The following is a 6,000-nucleotide window of genomic DNA, read 5'->3' as shown; positions in this document are numbered from 1 at the left end:
TCTGGTCTGGGAGCAGCCCCCATGGGCACCTGCAGACAAGATACCTTCTGAAGCTGAGTTGGTGGGGAGAGAAGTTGAAACAGGGGAGGCGTCTGAAGGGTAAAACCCTGGGGAGCCAGCCCTGCTGGGCATCTTCATTCACCTGTTGCCCAATTTAGGAGATGGAAAAAGTTCAGATTCTTCGCACTAGAAGGAAGCATGGCAGTAATTAAATACAAGCTCTTCTTAGCTGCAGAACCCAGTGTGTAAAACAAAAGCCTATCCTTCTAGTTAAACCCAGAGGAGTGGGGGTCAGTAGCGTTCTTCTCCCTTGTCCCCTAGGGGTGGACCCTAGGGGTCTCCACAGAGCGCTGTTGGAAATTGTTTCAATCTGACCAGAACCCCGGAATGTTCCACCCGGAGTCCTGTAAGGTGAGTCATTTGTCAGGCTTGACCACCTGGCTGGCAGCAACCCTGAAGAGCACATTCAGGACGGAGCCCCGGCCAGCGAGGCAGTTAGAAAAAGGGTCCAAGTTCGTGCTGGTGGAACACACACCAACCACAGTTAAGGGCCGGGCCCTTCACCGGGGCAGCGTTGAGAGCAGCCCACACGGAGAACAAGGCCGGTAGTGATGCTCCTGCTTTGCTCTCCTCTGGACTTTTGGATGTCTACATCCATTCTCTAACCGTGATTTCCTTCCTATCCTCACTCTTTTCCCTTTACCGTACCTGTTACAGAACTTTATCCAGATGCCCAGGTACTTGGCTTCCGCATTTTCTGTAAACCTACAGCTCCCTCCTGGATGACATCTTTTCACACCCACCCTAGTCCCTGTGAACCATCAAGCTGGGCCGCTGCTAACCGGTCCCCGGGCTTCTTCACTCTCAGGCAGCCCAGATCTACATGTGAGGAGTCAGCGATCCGACCGCCAGCCCCTAGGCTCTCCTTGGCTCCCAGGCCATAACCAGGCGCTGAATGGGACTGGCCCATGGGTCCCGGGCCTGAGGCTCCACATCTAAAGTGGGAGGCCAATAATCAGGCACATGTGTTTTTCAAGCTTGACGGCACATTAGAACCACCTGGAAAACTTTGAAACTATTAAGAAGCCTGAGCTAGGGGCACCTGGGTGGCTCAGTCAGTTGAGCATCTCATTTTGCCTCAGGTCATGATTTCATGGTTCATGAGTTCGAGTCCCATGTCAGGCTCTGTGCTGACAGCTAAGAGCCTGGAGCCTGCTTCGGATTCTGTGTCTCCCACTCTCTCTGCCCCTCCCCCACTTATGCTCTGTCTCTCTCTCTCTCTCTCTCTCTCTCTCTCAAAAATAAAGCATAAAACGTTTTTAATAAATAAATAAGTGAAAGCACTACCAGTCACCCAAAGCCCCCACCCCCATGTTCCTTCAGTTTCTCCTCCCCAGGCTAGTAACACTCTTGTGATCTCTAACACCATATATTTCTTCTGCCTGTTTTTGATATGGTCTGCAAATGGAATTGTGGAGTATGCTCTCTTCATGTCTAACTCTTTTGATTCAATATTTTATTTGTAAGATTCACCCATAGGGGTGCCTGGTTGGCTCAGTCGGTTAAGCATCCAATTCGATTTCTGCTCAGGTCATGATCTCAGGTTCATAGGATCGAGCCCCACATCGGGCTCTGTGCTGGCAGCGTGGAGCCTGCTTGGGATTCTTTCTCCTTCCCTCTCTGCCCCTCCTCTGCTCTCTCTCAAAATAAATAAATAAACTTAAAAAAACAGATTCATCCAGGTTGTTTGGGGGAGCTGCTGTTCATTTGTTTTCATTGCTATAGAGTATTCCATTGTCTGTACTCACTATATATATATATATATCTTCTATTCTTTTTTTAAAACTTTTTTTTCAATATATGAAATTTATTGTCAAATTGGTTTCCATACAACACCCAGTGCTCATCCCAAAAGGTGCCCTCCTCAATACCCATCACCCACCCTCCCCACGCTCCCACCCCCCATCAACCCTCAATTTGTTCTCAGTTTTTCAGAGTCTCTTATGCTTTGGCTCTCTCCCACTCTAACCTCTTTTTTTTTTTTTTTCCTTCCCCTCCCCCATGGGTTCCTGTTAAGTTTCTCAGGATCCACATAAGAGTGAAAACATATGGTATCTGTCTTTCTCTGTATGGCTTATTTCACTTAGCATCACACTCTCCAGTTCCATCCACGTTGCTCCAAAGGGCCATATTTCATTCTTTCTCATTGCCACGTAGTACTCCATTGTGTATATAAACCACAATTTCTTGATCCATTCATCAGTTGATGGACATTTAGGCTCTTTCCATAATTTGGCTATTGTTTTTAAAACTTTTTTTAACATTTATTTATTTTTGAGAGACAGAGAGACACAGCACAAGTGGGGGAGGGGCAGAGAATGAGAGAGTCAGAATTGGAAGCAGGCTCCAGGCTCCAAACTGTCAGCACAGAGCCCAACGTGAGGCTCGAACCCACGAAGTGTCAGATCATGACCTGAGCTGAAGTCGGATGCTTAACCGACTGAGCCACCCAGGCGCCCCTAACTCTTCTATTCTTGATAAACATGTGGATTGTTTGCAGTCTTTAGCTCTCACAAGTAATGCTGCCGTGAACATTCTTGTGCATGTTTCTTCGGCACACACACGCATGCATTTCTGTTGAGTATGTATCTAGGAGAGGCATAGCTAAGAGATGCATACACTCAGCCTCAGTGGGTCATAGCAAACGGTTTCTAAACCATTTCTGCCACGCTGGTGTTTGCAAAAAGTTCCTTGGGTGATTCTAGTGAGTGGCTTAGGCTGGACAATCCCACCCAAGGCTTGCTAAAGAGTGGCCAAACCATTACCCTGAAACCCCTCCTGCATCATCCCCTGATGAGAGGACATGGGAGAGGCCATCACAGTTCCAGGGGAGAGGCTTGTCCTTCTCTGCCCTGGAGGGGCGGGAGTCAGGTGCCACATGCAACTGTGAAGCCAAGTGAGGTGGGGGCTTTCTTAGACATTGGTGTGTCTTCAGGCAAGGACGACTGACACGTCAGTCCTCTGCTATCTGCTTGCTGAGAATTCAATGGCCACCACCATCCAAACGGTGAGAGAATTCTTGGGAGCGCTTAACGCACATCCCCTGAAGGAAAGGGTTACATGTGAGTGTAGGGACAGCGCCCACTTCTTGTCTGGCTGGGGGACTGGGTGGGATCAACAGCGATTAGGCAAGACTGTGGGTCTGTGCCTGCAAATGGAAAGACAGACACCTCCCACCAGTTGCCTACAGCTTTCTGAGTGTGCACCTTGGCAATCCCTGCTCCCAAGCAGCAAGCACAGAGCAGAGGAAGTTCAGCAGCCACAGGGCTGTCCAGTGGCTGGGAAGTGAGGGAGGCCCATCACACAGAGGGAGCTGGGGGTGCAGCCTGCCAGCAGGGCCCTAGTCTGAGGGATGCTCTGTAGCAGCAGAGACCAACGTGAGATTGGATACCACATTCACCCTTTCTTTTTTTTTTATTAATTTTTTTTAACTTTTATTTATTTTTGAGACAGAGAGAGACAGAGCATGAACTGGGGAGGAGCAGAGAGAGAGGGAGACACAGAATCTGAAACAGGCTCCAGGCTCTGAGCTGTCAGCACAGAGCCCGACGTGGGGCTCGAACTCGAACTCACGGACTATGAGATCATGACCTGAGCTGAAGTCAGATGCTTAACCGACTGAGCCAGCCAGGCACCCTTAAAAATGCTCAGTAACTTTTTATAGTGATTACCTGTTGAAATGATGGTACTTTGGAACCATTGGGTTCAATAAAATATATTATTACAAAGTGAATTCTACCTGTTACTTTTTCCTGTTTTAAGTGTTGCTACTAGAAAAGTTAAAATTACGGGGCACCTGCGTGGCTCGGTTGGTTAAGCATCGGATTCTTGATTTCAGCTCAGGTCATGACCTCACAGGTTCGTGAGTTTGAGCCCAGCCTCAGGCTCCTTGCCCTGACAGTGCAGATCCTGCTTGGAATTCTCTCTCTCTACATCTCTCTCTGCACACTCTCATTCAAAATAAATAAATAAACCTAAAGGAAAAGAAAGTTTTAAATCACATGCATGGCTCACATTGCATTTCTTTTGCACATCACTGCTCTAGAGCATTACTCTAGAGCTCAATGGATGGGCAGAATGTCAGTGAACATTTGTTGAATGAATGAAAGAAGGAAGCCAAGGTGATCTGAGAGCAAATCTCATGTTACTCACCTGCTGAAAACCCTTTATTGGTTCCTCATTTTTGGCTAGACCAGGTTTCTGTTTTATGACCTGACATTTGAAGCTGTCATGTCAGGACCTGCTGCTCCCACTGGTTTCATTACCTGCTTTTCCCCACCCATGATATACTATCTTTGCACATGGGTCTCCCTCTGTTGGGCTGCCCCTCTTCCACCGTGTCAACTGGTAAGTTCCTAGGCATTTTTCTTTTTGTTTTTCTTTTTAATTTTTTTAAAATATAATTTATTATCAAGTTAGCTAACATGCAGTGTATACAGCGTGCTCTTGGTTTCGGGGGTAGATTCCCGTGATTCATCGCTTACATATAACACCCAGTACTCATCCCGACAAGTGCCCTTCTCAATGCCCATCACCCATTTTCTCCTCTCCCCCCACCCCCCCATCTTCCCTCAGTTTGTTCTGTGTATTTAAGAGTGTCTAATGGTTTGCCTCCCTCTCTGTCTTTTGTGAAGTTTCTCAAATTTCACATATGAGTGAAAACATATGGTATCTTTCTCTGACTTATGTCACTTAGCATAATACCCTCCAGTTCCATCCATGTTGTTGCAAATGGAAGGGTTTCATTCTTTCTCATTGCCAAGTAGTATTCCACTGTATATATAAACCACATCTTCTTTATCCATTCATCAGTTGATGGACACTTAGGCTTTTTCCATAATTTGGCTATTGTTGAAAGCGCTGCTATAAATATTGGGGTACATGTGCCCCTGTGCATCAGCACTCCTGTATCCTTTGGATAAATTCCTAGTAGTGCTTTTGCTGGGTCATAGGGTGGTTCTGTTTAATTTTTTGAGGAACCTCCCCACTGTTTTCCAGAGCGGCTGCACCAGTTTGCATTCCCACCAACAGTGCAAGAGGGTTCCCGTTTCTCCACATCCTCACCAGCATCTGTTGTTTCCTGAGTTGTTAATTTTAGCCACTCTGACCGGTGTGAGGTGGTATCTCAGTGTGGTTTTGATTTGTATTTCCTTGATGATGAGTGATGTTAAGCATCTTTTCATGTGTCTGTTGGCCTTCTGGATGTCTTCTTTGGAAAAGTGTCTATTCGTGCCTTCTGCCCATTTCTTCACTGGATTATTTGTTTTTCAGGTGTTGAGTTTGGTAAGTTCTTTTTAGATTTTGGATACTAACCCGTTACCAATATGTCATTTTCCTAGGCATTTTTCAAGGCACAATTCAATGTCATCCTTTCAGAAAATCCTTCCCTACCTATAGGCAGAACCACCTCATTTCCTGGCAGAAGGACCAGTCCACTGTGAGGCTCATTCTTCTTGTGTTGAATCCCATCAGATCACTGCCTCGTGTGTGCATCTTTACAGTCTATCAGGGCTCCCTGAAGCTGAGCAGGTTTGTGTCCTGTTGGTCCTTTACTCTTCACACCTAACATAGTCTGTGGGTTGACTGGTTTCAGCTGCTGTGTGGTTCTTACTTGGGGTTTGGTTATCGTCAGGTGGAAGCCAGGACTGGGACCATCTGAAGAGTCGTCTGGGCTGGGTGTCAGAGATGGCTTCTTCACCCCCATGCTTGGTGCCTCAACGGGGGTGGCTGAAAGAACTGGGCCCTGGCTAGACAGTCCTCTCCATGTGACTAGTTCAGAGTCCTCATAGCGTGATGATCTCAGGATAACTAGACTTCTGGAATGCAGGGCCTTTCCTCAGAGTGAGTGTTCCCCCAGACCCAGGCCACAACTGCAAGGCTTCCTACAACATGCCGCAAAAGTCAAGCAACATCGTCTCTGCTGCGTGCATTTGCCCTCGG

Source organism: Herpailurus yagouaroundi, unplaced genomic scaffold, assembly GCF_014898765.1.
Source record: "Herpailurus yagouaroundi ecotype Mexico unplaced genomic scaffold, PumYag 162, whole genome shotgun sequence".
Taxonomy (NCBI): domain Eukaryota; kingdom Metazoa; phylum Chordata; class Mammalia; order Carnivora; family Felidae; genus Herpailurus; species Herpailurus yagouaroundi.
This window is presented reverse-complemented; position numbering follows the sequence as displayed.